Raw genomic sequence first — 17,373 nt, forward strand, 5'->3', positions numbered from 1 at the left:
TCCTGCATATCCCTTGATGGGGAAAAAGAAATCACAGTGGTAGTTGTGGGAAGTGGTGGCCCAGCTCACAACACTTTCTGCAGCTCCCATTGGCTGGGAACAATGAAGTGCGGCCACTGGGAGCAGCAGGGCTCTGTACCTGTGGACATGCACATAAACAGTGTGGTGGTCCACCAGCAACTAATCCTGGGGTCCCATGTTTGGCAGACATACTGGAGGTTTCTCAGCCCAGAGGGAGATGCTTTTGACCAGCTGCTCGATACATGTAATTTGTCTGTTTATGCCAAATGAGAATCTGGCCCTTTGTGAATTATTATTTTCCCTCCCCATCCATCATTTCCAGAATGTTTGCATTTCATGTGAAAGGGACATATTATGAAAGGTTCACTGGCATGATGAATGGGGATTTATGGAACTATTGCATCCAAATAAAATAGACTGAATTTTGTTTGAATGCTTATGAGAAAACTCAGTACTTTGGATGCATTTAGTTGTTAGGTATAGTCATGTTAATTCATTGCCATTCATTAGCAAGCTTTTGAAAATTTTATGTAATCAGTGCTTCATCTTCTCAGAATTTTTGAGAGAGAGAGGCTAGAGTGAAGTTTGGACACATAGTGAACTGCTAAACTGAAAATCAGAAATTCTACCCAATTACCAATTTTAGGCCTTACTGAAAATGCGATTGTGGAGGTTAGTCAGATAATGTAAAACCAGGCATGCTAACTATTAATTTTTTTATTCCATGTTTTGTTCCTCCTTGTCCTGAGTATGTACTTATCCCGAGAATGAATATTTGCATTGTATAATGGTGATTGAAACTGTATTAGTTTGGTCATAGCAATATTACCATTTTGCTGTGTATGTCCAAACAAGTCATCTATTGTTATGCCATTCATTGCTGATGTTTATCATATGACTTCCAGGTTTTTCTTAATTGGTGGTAATTTTGGTAATGTTCTCCAAGTTTGTTTCTTTGGTTGGCTCTCACTGCAAATACCATAATATGATTTCAGCCAGTCCATGAGATGGGATAAACTTTGTCATTTTTGCACACTTTAAAGTGATTCTTACAGTAGAGAGAAGCATACTGTTTATGGTGCCATTAAATAATTCAGGGATCTATAACTCACAATAAAACTGAACATCAGTTTTATTCCAAAAGTAATTTGCAGTGAACAAACTAGTGGAGCGATACTTCCTCATAAAGAAATCCATTAAGTGACATAGAACTCCCCAGATGCTATTGCAAAGAACTAGATAAATCACTTCTACAGTCTTAAAATGTTATGCAGTTTGTTGGCAGATGTACACGTGGACAGGGAGTTGATGTGGGCACAGCAGTGCTTATAACCCTTGTGGCTCTAAATTGAGGATCAAATTCAAGACAATGAAGAATATTAAAGGACAGCTGTGCATCAAAGTACGCAATTAAAAGACCCAAACACAAAAAGTGCTTTAAAGCACGACCTGAAGAACAGGTTCAGTATTCTGTTGGATAGTCACACAAAATTTCCAGATCTGAAGAAGTGGGTCTGTCCCACAAAAGCTCGTCACCTGATAAATTATCTTGTTGCTCTTTAAAGTGCTATATGACTGCTTTTTTTCATTCTGTTGGAGTTAAGTGAAGAAACCCACAGCATTGATATTCTGCTGGGAAACATCAGAGAGTGTTATCTAGAAAGTTGAAAGTCAGTTCTAATAACAATGAAATCTAAAAGGGAAGAATGGATTAGCAATACTACTTGGGCAGCTATGGCAAAAAGAAGAAATGTACATGACTTAGCATTCATGAGTTTTTGCTTTAAAGAGGCAAACAAGTGACGTGAAGAATGAGTGCTTTAGACAGAAAGCTGAAAAGGAATACTAGAAGAGATAAGAGGGCATATTTTGATAGAAAATGTCAAGAATCTCAAGAGGAATAGCTAACAGGAAACTTTAGCGGTACCAGAAGCCCTCTTAAAGATGTAAACAGACTCGTAGTGAGGAACAATGAAAAAGATAGGCAGAACACTTTTATGCTTCTTTTAAATAGACTACGCCCAATCAAACTACTAGAAAGATGTGATAACCTGCCACTAGAGCCTGATATTGATTCAGGTGATCTTATAAATGAGGAAGTTAGAAAAGCCAACATTACAGTAATGAGAGAGAGGCTGCAAAGGATAATGTTATGGAGAGATGCTCAAAGAAAGTGATGGAACAGCACTCCAGATTTCCTTGAATTTTGTAGAGAATTTGGAATAAAGAAAATAAAGCAACCTGGACAGAAAAGAGGCCTTTTTGTAAAATTGCCGGAGAAGCATGACTATATGACCTGCAGTAGTATGGAAAGAAATCACATTATTTTCAGTGCCTGAGTAAGCCTGATGCAATGACATCCTGTAACATCAAGAAACTTAGAGAGGAACAAGCAGGTGATAGACCATTGAGATATTGTGCAGAACATATTGTAATTCTTAGAGATATTATTGAAGAAGTATGAAGTGGAATGCGTTTCCTGTAATAAATTTGATTGCCAGAATGCTTTTGATAACATACACAGAGATAGTCTTTGGCAAATTATGGCATACTACAGAATACCAACAAAATAATTAGACTAATTAAGGATTTTTGAGTCAAAGATGATGACCACATCAGCCAATGCAGTGACAAATGGAGTAATGTGAGGGCATATTATGTCCTCACTGTTGCACTGGTCATTGAGGAAAGTAACCACAAAAGGCAACCAAGAAATTTTATAGACAAAAAATAAAGCACAGTTGGACTGCTACTTTTTTGGCTGATTTATATTCTTACTTTGTTCAACAGTTCATTTAAAGAAAGAAAAAACCTAGTTTTTGACACATACAGCACGAAAAGTTTTCATGTTCATCAACAAGGGGAAAACAAATTTTGTCCTCAGTGTCTCAGAAGTTACCATTAGTGTAGAAAAAGAGACACTAGAAGAAGAATTTTACTAAGTCATGGAGTGAAATGTGTAATGATGATGACACTATTATAGTTTATAAGCACTGAATATCCAAAGCAGCAAACAACTTTAATATTTGGAAACATAGCATGATTGACACTAATAAAAATTATATTTTTAACACTGGCATTATGTCTGTCTGCCTTTAAGGACCAGAGTAATTGAAATCTACAGCAAAATTGATTAGATAAAGGCATTCAAACGTAAATGCCTGCAGCGCTTCCAGGGGTTCTAATCTGAAATAGGCTCTATTGTGTGTTGACATGCTATTCTGGAATACATTTTGCTTATTCTGGGGCTTCCCTGTAGTGTAATGCATTATTCTGAAATAGTTTATTTTGGAATAATAACTCAAAAATAACCTAGTAACAGAGAGGAAGCCGTGCTAGTCTATATACTATCAAAGCAAAAAAGCAGTCAAGTAGCACTCAAAGACTAACAAAATAGTTTATTAGGTGAGCTTTTGTGGGACAGACCCCCTTCTTCAGACCATAGGCATACCAGAACAGACTCAGTATTTAAGGCAAAGGGAAGCAAAAACAGTAATCAAGGTGCATTTTTGTTTAAAAAAATAAACTATTCAAGAATAACCTTGCTGTGTACACATACCCTTAGGCTGTGTCTACACTACAGAGTTTTGTTGACAGAAGGGGTGTCGACATAACTCAGGAAATATCCACATACTGAAAGCATTGTTTCGACAGAACTCTGCATTTTCCTCAACAGTATTATCCCTCAAAAATTTAAAGCATAACAATCGCTGGACAGAATACTGTTAACAAACATGCAGTGTAGACACTTTGCGCACCTCTTTGCACAGCTGCCATTCTGTTTTCTGACACCAGAGGGCCAGGCAGCCTGGCAGTTCTCTGTTGACAGAGCAAGTTGCCTATAGATGCAATCCATCGACAGACTACTGTTGAGGCTTCCCTGTCGACAGTAACTTCTGTCAACAGATGTGTCTAGTGTAGACATAGCCTTACCCTGTGTCTACACATGCCCCTTCCTTTCCAAAGGGGCACATTAATGAGTGGGTTTGAAAGATGCTAATGAGGCGCTGCAATGAATATGCAGTGCCTCATTAGCATAATAGTGACCGCAGCAATTCAAAAGCGCAGCTTTTCAAATCCTGTGCCACCTGTGGAGACGGGACCTTCTGAAAGGCCCCCCGCCCCCAGTTTTCGAAAGCCCTTCTTCCTATCTGGTGATCGGAAGGATAGGAAGAAGGGCTTTTGAAAACTGGGGGAGTCCTTTCGGAAGGTCCTGTCTCTGCGGGCGGCGCGCGATTCGAAAAGCTGCACTTTTGAATCTCCGTGGCCGCCATTATGCTACTGAGGTGCTGTATATTCATTGCATATTCACTGCATCTTTCAAACCCACTCATTAACATGCCCCTTTCGAAAGGAAGGAGCATGTGTAGACCCAGCGTTAATGTACGGCTGTCAGGTTTGCCTCATTATAAGGGAAAAGGTCCCTAATTTTAGACTCAAACTTACTGCTAGTTCATATATTATATTCTTATATATTACATTAAATACATCACAAATGTCCTTTCAGAATTGGTTATAGAAAGTGTTATGCTACATACTGTTGAAGTAGTGCAGATCCAACCCAAGATGATTCAGCGATTTCCCTTCTTGATGCACAAGGAGCCATTGGAATATTCATTTCTCTGAAGTCATATGAGCTTTGAGTTAGGAACTCCAAAGAGAAGCCAGATACATACAGAAGCTGGCACAGTTGCAGAGAGCTGTTCAAGAGAGGATCCAATAGACATTGATGTCACTGGACTACTTTCTACAGTTTTCACTCTGAACATTCTTTCTGTGGTGTTGCCTGTCTTGTTCAACATCAAGCCGTCTGGCTCCACACCCATCCTTACCTTTGTCTTTCCACCTCCCTAGTCCCCATCCTGTTATAACCCCACTAAATGGATTCAAATAAAATAACAAAACCAACATAATTTGGAAGCAAAATTACTTTTGCCACTTTTTTATTGTTCACTCTGCTCCCATATTAGATCTATTTCCCTGCCTCTTGTCTGGTCAGACTGTCCCTGATTTCATGTTTGGATAGTTCTGAGTACAAAGAGGCCATGTTTAGCCTTAGGCACTACATAGTGAACACAATAAATACATTAAAAATTTAAAAAGTGATAGTCTAGCTAAACAATAACTGGGATTTTAAAAATCACCTGTTCCAAATGATAATGGTATGATACCATTTATTGAAGGTTGGGGACTTAAAGCTGGTGAAGATAGTTGATCACGAAACCTCAGGGCTTTGACAGAGATTTTTCACTATTCTATGGACTCATTGATATTTTAATGTTTATCTGAACATCCGTGTGAATTGGGTGTGTACCTTTATTCCCTACATCAATAGCTATTCCCATCATGGATAGTAATGTTGGCAATTTCTGAGTAGGTTATGAGCCTTCTGGAGAGAGAGGACACTGAATTATTCACTCATCTTCAGCAGTCCTTCAGAAATAATTTTGCAGTTGCCCGTAAAGTATAATCTGTTATTTTAACTGTAGACTCTTCTACATTTATAGTATGCAGAAGGTTAAAATAAAATGTTTGCTGTAGTAAAGGTACGTATGTGGAATAAAGTTATACTTTTAAATATGATTTAGTACAGTTATTAAATTATCTGTACATATGCCTATCTTTTTAGCTCTTTGTATAATGTTTCTATTTTTTCCACATATATAAATAATTTAGTTTTGCGAAAGGGAAGAGTGAGGGGTGATTTGACTGCAGCCTTCAACTTCCTGAATGGGGGCTCGAAAGAGGGTGTTCTCTGTAGTGATGGATGGAAGAACAAGGAGCAATGATCTGAAGTTGCAGAAGGGGAGGTGTAGGTTGAATAACAGGAAAAACTGTTTCACCAGGAGAGTGGTGAAGCATTGGAATGCATTACCTAGGGAAGTGGTAAACTCTCCATCCTTAGAAAAATCTGAGCAAAACAAACACCTACGCAAGGAATTACAAGCAAGTCCAGTCACTTTCCTCAGGAAATGGTTGAGTGATGTAAGAGATCCTAATTTATGTGAATGAATTAAGAAAACAAGTGCAGAGATTGATTTTTGGCTCTCATATTATGCTTAGTCTAGGGTAATTCTGCAATTATTGCCTTTGAAGCCACAGAAAAATTGCAGAATTCCTACAACACTGCTAGTTGCAAATCAGGAGTGACTACTAAAACCAACTAGAGTTAAACTGGTGCTAGTGAGAAAAGAATCAGGATCACTGTTTTCTGGTTTTACACAACCAAAATTTGTTAATTTTTTTAAATGAATGTATTTTTGCACTGTTGAAAAATAGCGCAAGAGAAAGATAAACAATAGAAAAAGGAGCAAAATATTATTCTCTGTATTTTATGAAGATGCCTGTCTTCCCATTATTAACAGATTTGCAGTTAAAACCTGTAATTTAAATCATATGAAGTGTTTTGTCTAAGCCTCTTGTTTTGGTTTCTTCTCCGCATATATAAATATGTATCTACTCAAGGGCAGCTTTAAGTAATTGTTTACCTGCATCATGTTTATTTTTACTGTAACCTTTATACTGAGAAAACAAAATCTTAAGTTTATTACAACTATCTCAGGAATTTTAAATGATTAAACTTTACATGCTTTGGCCACTATTAAAGCCACAAATGATCCAGTCGAATAAATACTGAGGTGTGAGACACTCTAAATGAAAACTTAAGGACCAGATAAACAGCTACTATAAATGTGTACAGTTTCTCAGATGTCAGTAGAGCTGTGATCATTTACGGAAGTTGGTTATCAGTAACAAAGTGTTAAGCCGTATAGATACCTCTGTGAGTAGGAACAGCAAGAGTTGGTGTAGTTTTACAAATTAGAAATTGCCTAATATATTTTTAATACAGTAAATTTCGTAATTTTGTGTAGGGCTTTGAGTGCATTGGATTTTCCTGCAGTGCTGTTGATTTGGATCAGTTGTACATGCGGGATTGGAAGTGAAAAGTGATGGAGAATTTCTCTCTCAATCCTTATACTATTAACAGATTGATTTATGGCCAGTGATTATCCAACTATAAGAGAGCTGCTTCATTTTACCTTTCAACTACTTATCTATATTATTGATAAAAATAATCACCAAAGACATGTTTTTATTTAAAGATTACTTTTAAATATTTTTGAGAACATTTCATTCCTTCACAGCAGAAAATTCCAGTTGCAGTTCCATTGTTGTGATGCACATTTTTATTTATATAATTTTTTGAGATTTGCAAAATTGTGTTCTCTTTCACCTATCCAACCTTACTGATTTCAGTGGGGTTGCATAGATGTAACTTGGGAACCAAATTTTGTCCAAAGTGTGCTTATTTCCAGCCCTAGGAAGGTCAATACTTTTCTTGAATTACATGCTGAATTTCCATTTAAAATTAATGGGAATACCGCATCTATGGAATATAGAAAATATTCCCTGCCGTATTTGTTAGCATCAACAATTGCGTTTTAGGTTGCACCAAAATATTTCTCATTAAACTTCTAATTCGTAGCATTTAAGCATATACTCACCTTTAAACAATGCTTAAATCCATCCCTAATGCGGAAAGACTTACATTCATGTTTCAGTGCTGCTGAAATAAAATTATGTTTACACCAACTAAGTGCCCCTGAGACCAGTTTGAAAGGCTCAAATGAGTGGATTTTTTTGTTTTTGTTCTTTTGTTTTTTAGGTTTGCAGCTAATTAAGCACCACTTTAAAAGACAAATATCTTCAAATTCATTCTAAAACTGAAGAAATTTCTAGAGTTAACGGAAATTGTTGGGTTTTTATTGAAAAAGAAAAATAAAGCTTTTATTGAATAAGTGCAGTTTAGGCTGTCAGCAAAATAATGAGCATAGGGACGTAAAATCAAGACAGTTTTTGGTGATTAAAGTGCATAGTTAAAACAGTTTTTAACAGACAAAAAACAAAACAAAACAAACAAACAAAAAAAACCCACCAACACTTCACTTCCAGCCAGGAAACATTCTCAGAATCCATGAAATATTAACCAATTTATTTCATGTAGGCTATGTCCACACTTGCCCTCTTCTTTAAAGGGGGCAAGTGTAGACATGGATGTATAATAAAGAAAAATCTTTTTTCCCCCTCATTTCAGGGGTTTTTGTTCCTTTTGGGGTGTTTATCTTACAGCTGATATTCTAAGGGCCTGGATTCACCTGAAGCAATCTGGTTTACCTGCTGACGTCCCTGGGCTTAGCAAGCAGAATCAAAGGTAGAGAGTATCCCTCACTTCACAGATAAAAGGATTTACTTATTGGAAAAATGCTGCTGAAATTAAAGAGCTGCCTTTAAAAAACATTTGCAACTCTCTATTGAAGATTTTATAGGCTGCTTGGTAGGACCCCAGTTCAGCAATGCACTCAAAGTACATGCTTTTCTTTAAACAAATAATTTGGTCTTTTGATGTCAGTTGAACTAATAATGTGCTGAGAGTTATACAAGTGCTTAATTACGTTACTGAACTGGGATCTAGTTTGTTAAACCGCCATATATATTCAGTAGACTTGATAATATTTATGTGACAGTAGTTAAATGTAGATGAAGACACATATTGTTATGAGTATCTAAAAATGCCTACATAAATAAAATGACCTAGCATCAGCATTATGAATCACAGAACAAGAAACCCGTTGCCTTACACAAGAGATCCAACAAAACAAAACAGCAGAAATGTAGCACTTTAAAGACTAACAAAATGATTTATTCGTCAAGTGGATCTGTCCCACGAATGCTCATCACCGAATAAATCATTTTGTTAGTCTTTAAAGTGCTACATTTCTGCAGTTTTGTTTTGTTGGAGTACAGACTAACACGGCTACCTCTCTGTTACTATACAACAGATCAAAGGAAGCTGTGTATGGTAGAGCAAACCTTTATTTCTGTTGGGGATGGGTGAGAACAAGCATTCTGCGGTGACTTCTCTTATCTAATTAATGGACATTATTGATAGCCTTCAAAAGGAACCTCATCCGGACTGTCTTAACTGCAGATTTGTGGCTACAATGTATGCCGTAGCGGGGGAAGAAAGGTTAAAAGGAGTATCCTCTGCATTCCATCTGAGACATGTCTGACCTAAAGGAAAGAAGACAAAACATTAAACCTAGAGATAACCATCACAGATTGCTCTCAAGCACTCTAAAGTACTAAGATTTGTAGGCTTGCATGTCTTTCCTACATTGTATATTAGGCAGACTCTGGATATGTCTACCCTATGAGACTAATTTGAATTTAAGGCGGTTAGCTTGATTGTACCACATGACTGTCTTCACTGTAAGTATCATTAGCTTGATTTAGGGAGCACTAATATCAATATCATAATGTCATTGGACCTGGGTTGGTATAGTTTCAAGTTTGAATTTAACTATTCAAATGAAGGCTAGTGTGGAAGTGCCATGTCTTTGAATCAAATTCATTAGCCTCCATAGGCTGACTGATGCTGCTGCACCTGGCTCCCAGCTCCCTGCCACTCATGGGAGCCGGGAAATTGACCAGTGCAGCAGCCCTAGTCAGTTTCCTGGCTCCTGCGAGTGGTGGATAGCTGGGAAACTCATGGGGCTCCTGTGTCTATCTCCCAGCTCCCCACCACTTGTGGGATCCGGGAAGCTGACCATCACAGCTCCTCGCTCCCTACTGCACCTGGATCCAGCCTCCCATGAACCAGGTGTAGCAATGCTGGTCAGTTTCCCAGCTTCCCCAAACTGCGGGGATCCAGGAACCAGGCAGCAGGGTGAGTGCTGCCAGTGGTGGGGGTGCAGCAGGGCCTGTGGGGTGGGTGCAGAATGCAGGGCTGAGGGAGTTGTTCAATAGGTTCCCACAATGCACTGCTGCAACAGTTGATGATTGGCCACTCTAGTGTGGCACCACTAACTTGACTTTATGTGGACTTTGTGGGAAGCAAGAATACTCCAAAATCGAATTTATAAAACTCAGAGTTATAAAATTGAATTTAGTAAAATCTAATTGACCTGGTAGTGTAGATACAGACATAGTCTTGATCCTGTGTTTGCATTCTCGGCAGTGTTGCTTTCACATGCTGTCATAAGTTTTTATCCACACTTGAGACCGTACAGAAGCACAACTGTACCAAGCTGCTCAGTGCTGATAGGAGAGAGCTCTTCTGTTGACATAATTAAACCATCTTCAATAAGTGGCAATAGCTGTGCCAGAGAGAGAAGCACTTCCACCAACATAGCTCTGTTCGTGCTATTACTTATGCCAGTGAAATCTGCATCACTTATGGATGAGTGTAGTACTGTTTTTTTCATGCCGACATGAGTGGTAGTTTAGACATGGCCTAAGAGCACTGTCAGATTCCCATGTGCATATCTACATCATTCAGTGGAATAATTCACGTTATAGTGTTGACTACCTCGTACTGTGTTACTGCTTCCCATGTTTCTTCGCCTGTGGGATTTTCCTCATACCATTTGAACATTGAAATGCTGTATGAAACCGTATTTTAATCTTAATTTACTCATGAATTGGGGAGAACAATTAATATCTTATACCTGGAAATGCCTTTTATATGATCTGTGAAAACATTTTGAATAGAAATGGATATTGCTTTGTTTCTTTTCTGTTTGTAACAGTCAGCAAAATAGTGAGCCAAAGTATTTAAAATGAAAATTTAATTCAGATTATTTGCTTTAATGCACTGAAATTAGCAAATTATGAAAACATATGAATTAGCAATGTTTGTATGTGCAGGCTACTTTTTAATCTGTCTCCAAAGCTCATCTTGGTGGAAGGTATGTAACAGTTTGTCTTTTTATGCTATTATATAAGAGCATGTCTTTGGTACTAATAATTTCATATAATGGCAAAATTTCAGATATAATGAAAAATGCAGCATAGGTCTAAAAGTTTATTTACACCATTGTTCCGACCCAGAAATATTAGAAGAAAGTATTTTAGGACCCCATCCTACATCCTGATAGTGCTCACTGCAGGGATTTGCCTGTGCCAATCCGATTATAGGATTAAAGCCTTAATCTTCGTTATAGTGTTCCTACCAAAAAATGCTGGACTTCTGCAATATATGCTTTTTTCAAAGGAATGCATAGAATGAATTATTCTTCTTTTAAAACTGGAAAAATAGCATACATTTTGGTGAAATTTGAAGGAAACATTTTGAAATGTGAAAAAGACAACCAATTAATGTGCTTTAAACTTGCTTCCATGTAAATTTGCAGAAGATAGTCATCAGATTTTTCTTTTTTTGTTTTAGTCTTAAGAAAATAATGCTTCATATAAGTAGATTTGTGCAAAATTCAAAAATTTCAGTGTAAATTTTGTTTCTAAGGATTTTTAAAATTTTGCCAAGAAACTCCAGATTTTCAACAGTATAATTAAGTCTTCTCGTAAATTGTCATGAATGAATGCCTGTAAAGGGTTAACAAATGTCTCTCAGCAGAAGGTGGTCAGATAGGCCAATGGAGGGAAGAGAAACTTTTTTTAACTGACAACAATTGCATTCTGAGTGGTTTTTGTCTGTGTGGCTGTGGGAGAGATGATTGCTCCTAAGTAGCTGGAGTGAATCCAGTAACTATCCTGGTCATCTCATCATCAGTCATAGATATGTAAGTAGAAGGGAAATGTGTAGTTAGATGCAATTAGGTTATAGTTATTTTGCATTTGGTGTGGACTATTTTTCTTTCAGTGGGTCTGGTTAATAACTTGATTCTTTCCCCTGTATTCTGTAACTTCTAAGCTGAATCTCGGTGAAGTAATTCTCTGTGCTGCAATTGGTATGATTGAGTTATTTTCTCTTGGTTTGTGAATAAATTACTATCTTTTCTTAAAGCAAATTATCTGATTTTTGTGTCCAGAGAAGAGTCTGTGAATATTCATACCTCAGAGTGAAAGGCCAGCTATCAGATTACAGCTGTTTGTTCCCAAGATCTCTCCAAAGGAAAGGATAAGAGCTGGGGCTTATCCCGCAGGAAGGTATACCCAGGTGTGTCTTCCTGGATTAAAGGTTGTTTACGTGGGTAGTGGCAGCTACCTACCTTACACCCCGCAGCCCACCCAAGGGTCAGGGAGTCTGAGACATTGGGGAATTTTTAAAGCAAAGCCTTTTAGAGGCAAGGTATTTTTTTTAAGGTTTGGCGGGCCCCCTTTTTCTGCACTTAGAGTGTCCAAGTGGGGAGGCAGCCCTGACATAAATCCTGATTTTTAAAGTTTTATTTAGCCCCCACAGCTTCCATTGATTTCAGTTTTAGGAGTGAGGGCCTGGCATGTTGGAAAGCTGGTCTGATGCTTCTGTAATTGAGGTGTCTGAATCCACTGGCCACTTTTTTAAAATTTTGGTTATATTTGGCGTTTAAGAGTGATACATATATAAGGTAGAATTCTGGCCCCATTGACATAAAAAGGCCTGATCTCAGCTCCATTAACATCTATTGGGACTGTAATTTCATCACTAGAACTCAGTCCTGTAAGTCATATTGGATGAAGGTCTTGCTGAAGTCAAGCTAGCTGTTCTAATTATTTTTAAATGTAAGAATATTATCCGGGTGTGTGAAACGTCTAATTATCTTGCTAGCTCACTACAGCAAACTCTTATTTAACTGGTATTTGAGTAACCAGCACTTTCAAATAACTGGCATGACTCAGACCCAAGTAGCTCTGGTCAGAGGACACTAGGTAGGAGCATGGAGAGAGCAGGGTAGCCTGCTCGCTGCACTCACATGCAGCTCACTCCTCTGCTCTCTCCATCGTGGTCCCTGGTGGCGGTGGAGCAGTTGCTTGGGATGGGCTGACCAAAACTTTGTATGAAAAGATTGGACTGCTCCGTTTATGGAATTTAAGTTCTTGTGCGTAAAATAGATATTATTCAAAATCTAAACATTTCACCCTGCAGCTAGAACCCACTTTGTAATTGTAAATATTATCTTTCAGTATTGGAGACTTAGAAATCTTGCTTTAATGTCTTATATTTGATCTCTTATATTTGGTTCTTTGTAATCCAACCTTTGTGATTTTCCTTGCAGCAAGAAGAAAACCATCTTTTTCTTTAATTTCTTTAATTTCATGGATAAAAATGTAATTGTACTTCTGTTTAGGACCAGAAGCCAACAAAAAACATGACTAATATAATTTATAACAAAGAATCAAACCTTTTAGACACTATACTGGCTAAGCACTTTTGGTGCATTTATTTTGATAACTGGAAAGGTTTTTCCTGGCTTCCAGGACGTCTTGCCAGTCGAGTGAAGGATGCTTTACTGAAGTCAGTTTTACTAATTTTTCAGGTTGAGCAATCACGTACTATAAGTGGTAATTTAATTATAGCTTGTAAGGGTTCCACCTCCATGGTCCTGCACCCTTGTGACCTGCACAGTTCTGGATCAGGGATTTTGCCAGACAAAGGGAGGCCAATCCCCTGATGGCCTCCAACCCCACTCCCAGGCTCCCCTTCCAGCTGCTGGCCACTTCCTGGCCCTGGTCACTGTTCCCCAGTTCTGAATGTGTCTCCCCAGCCCCGGATCACCGCAGGCCACAACTCCCTGACTCCGCTGCTGGCTATTGCTCCCTGGTCCCGGCCACTGTTCCCTGACCCTGGCATCAGTTCTCTGCCCTTGCTGCAGGGTGCCACTCTCCGGTGGACCGCAGCTGAGGTCAGAGAGCAAAGATGCACAGCAGAGCCAGGGAGCTGTGGCATGCAGCTGGGGCTAGGGAAGGGGCAGCCTGCGGTGCAGCCTGGGAGCCTCAGCCTGTCTCCCAGCTCTCAGCTGTCAGGGCTCCATGGCTCTCTGCTCCAGCAATGTCCGTGGTTGTGCTGGACCACAGATGTTGGACCAGAGAATCATGGATTTTAGAGGTTCAACCTGTATATTTTGTTAGGCAAATTACACTAATCCTTGCAAAAGAAAAAGGTTTAGTATTCTTTTTATTGAGACTTTTTGTCATTTGGAATGTTTCTGAATGAACAAAGACCTAAACAATCAACTGATAAAGAGTACTCTGTCATTTAATTATTACATGCACAAGAAAAATCTTAGATTGTGATTGGTTGAAAATTGTCATGTGAAGCTTCAATAAGTTTCTATTGTTCATCTCTTCAGATGTTGATAAAATTGCAATCTTTTCAGTTATCCAGTCAGAGCACTTAAGCAAATAAATACACTGTGACAGGCTGGAAAAATTAATTGAAAACTATTATTTCACTCTAAAGGAGAATTTTTTTTTTTTGGTCCTCTGAGTGCATCTGTCTTTTAGCTTCTGAGGAAAAACTCTTACATCATTGGACTGCTTCACCATTATTGAGAGATTTTTCAGATACTTCTGATGAAGACTTTCTGAAAGTAAATAATAAAACATATATTATGCCAGACTTTCTTTTGCCAAGCTGAGAAGGACTTGATCCATTAGCTTCAGTACACATTGTATATTTGCTTCATTCCAAGTCAATATTTACCTGTCTGGTTAAAAAGTTTGTTTTCACCTTAACAGAAGTCAATATTTACTTATTATTTTTAGTCATTTGCTGATGTACTAAATTCTGTATTTCTGACAGTTTGGAGTCTTAAACCAAACTCTCTTCCATGATAAATTAAAAAGATGTCTGTTATTTTTTTAGGAAGCCTTTCCCACAAGTGGAGCAATTTGTTTAACATACAATAAATTTAACAGGATTACGACCACAACAGTTTATAAGGACAAAAAATTAGAAAAATTGGTAAATTGAATAAATATAGTGATGATTTTAGAAACCCATAGGGTGCGTCTACACTGGGAACTAACTTCGAAGTTAGGCACTACTTTGAAGTCACCAGGAGAGAGATTACGCACATTTTCCCTTACTTCAAAGTAGGGAGCCCAGCTTCAAAGTCCTTACTCCATTCCTGGGAATGGAGTAGTGCCCTACTTCGAAGTCAAACTTCGAAGTAGGGTGCATGTAGACGCTCAACTTCGAAGTTGCTTACTTTGAAGTTGTACTTCGAAGTAAGCAACTTAGAAGTTATTTATGTAGTGTAGACACAGCCATAGAGTATTTATTACACCTTGTTTTGCATGTTAAAGTAGAATCTTCTCTGATTTTCATGGAACTGAAATGACAAACAACATAATAAATATTTATAGCCAAATATATAAAAAATTAGATCACCAAGTGGTATGCAATATATACTTATTTAAATTATCAGACTGAAGGAGAACTGCAGAAGTTTAATGATAAGCAGATTTTGGCCCATAGCGATATTAATGGAGTTACCATTGGTCAAATCCTTCATATATCTTGAGAAAATTTTCCCCTTAAACACTTAATTTTTTGCACATCACAAGTAACCATAAAATCAGCAGGCCTTTGGGTTCCATATGAATTGGAAAAATGAGTCATTTTCATTGTGATAATAGGTATAGGACCTGTACTAGTGATGACGATGCAAAGTATTTTTTGTTTTGTTTAATTGATTTAACTTTTTAAAAGAAACTTTGTTGAAAGAGTTTGACCTGCTTGTATAGAAAAACCAAAGGAAAAACAGAAGAAAAAATGAAACCACTGAGTTTACTGTTCAGTTCAATGGTATGCATCTTTTAATCTACCACCTATTATGTATTTTATTTTGTTCTTGCACTTTTAAAAGAAAATTATTTTTTATTATATTTTGATTAAGGACTATCTATACTTGTTTTTATTTCAGCAAAACGAGTTATATATCATTATTAAGTAATGGAAAACTGAGAAGATGATGGGTTTGACATTTAGCTGTCTTGCATCCTGTGCTCATTCATACCTATTCAAAGTGTGCATAAAATGCTACCACCAGTCTGAGTGGACTTTTCTGACTTGGAAGCATTCTATGTTCATTCTGCATTCACTTTACACACAAGTAAATGATTACACAGATTCTAAGCAGTGGACAGAGAGTCAGACTTTCTGGGGTTGTTTTGAATTTCTTTTTTTGTTTTGTTTTTAAAGTAACCACCTGGAATTCTTGTTTTGTTGTAAGCACAAAGTTAAGTTAATCTTCATTGACCTTGACCACGTTCTGTAGCAAAACAGGAAGAGTGTCAAAATTTTTTTTCAAATAAGTTCTTTTTTAAAAAGTATGAGTGTGTTGCTTTTTCATATCCAGGTTTTTGACTCAATAGCCAAGATATCCTTCAAATGTCTGGCCAAAATGCTTTCACCTCTCGTTTTCCCTAAGGACCACACTACAGTTGCCTCTCTTACTGTCTCCTTCTTTTGCTCAATAATTTCTCTACTTTATTCCTCCAACATAACTCGACTAATATTCTCATTTTATAGATGTGGCAAATGAGAGTTATGCAGCAAAGTAAAAATTGTAGATCTTATTTTCCTGAAATAAATCATACAGGTACCTAAATAAGAGGTCTGCCTTTGAGGGCTGCTGAACACCTTGTATCTCATGCTAACTTAATTTAGGATACCTGAAAACCTCTGGAAAATCAGGTTTCTTACAGTATGTAAGGATCTAGGCACACAAATGTTTAAATGTTGGCTTCAGACACTCGGTCAAGACTACACATCAAAAAAGTAGCTAAGCCTGGACTGAAAAACAGATGCTCTTCTGGGCACTGTATAAGATGTACGTAACAACTACTGTTTTGTAAGTCCTGCCTTTGGCTTTTGTACTGAGTGGACCACATCATTTCTTGTAAAAATTTTTTTAAATTACTTTCAGTTGCAGCTCTGATTGCAAGTTGCTGGCGGTAAAGACGGAGTGAATGTGGTGTCAAGTGTGGCAATTAGATTTGAGGACAGAGAACGCGTGATACTGGGATTTGGAGACAGGCAGACCAACAGATAATTCTGGAACCAGGAATAGATTTCAGGGAACAGAATAGCTACAAGAAAGGTATACTGAAAGGAGAAACTAACAGAGAGAAGGAACGAGCAACAGAGTAAGAAATAGGAAAAAATACCCAGGCAAAACACCGAAATAATTTTCATTTTTATTTTATATGAAATTTAAAAAGTAGTGGTCTGTATTCTGGCTGGTGTATCGAAATAGCTATACTGGATCTTCAAAACAGCCAAAGCAGCATTGATGTTTTCTGCATTTTGGCCAAGGGCAGCCCCAGTGAGAGAGCCTCCAATGCAGATTGTAGTTCAAGCTATCAAGATTTTTGCCTGGTCAGGGGTTAGAAGATAATCTCAGCTGTTAATGGCTATTAGTGGCTTTTGTTACAGAGGGCCTGCAGAATGATTTCTTCAAGTGGGAGACCAGCTCAAAGCAAGACAGTTAACACTGTAGAATGGGTGTGACAGAGCAGTTGCCCTCCACTGGTGAGCAAGAGGTTAAAGAACCCTTGGAGAGGGTTGTGGTAGCAGCCAATGAGGAGCCAATTAGAGCCTGCCTGGACTGTATAAAAGGGTGGCTGGCC

General features: G+C 37.9%; 1 long non-coding RNA gene across 1 annotated transcript in view; it reads left to right on the forward strand.

The window, feature by feature from the left end:
• LOC142023273 (uncharacterized) overlaps nt 1-17,373 on the forward strand; it is a 42,165-nt gene that overhangs the window by 4,783 nt on the left and 20,009 nt on the right. The window lies entirely within an intron of this gene.

Source organism: Carettochelys insculpta, chromosome 19 (genome assembly GCF_033958435.1).
Source record: "Carettochelys insculpta isolate YL-2023 chromosome 19, ASM3395843v1, whole genome shotgun sequence".
NCBI lineage: Eukaryota > Metazoa > Chordata > Testudines > Carettochelyidae > Carettochelys > Carettochelys insculpta.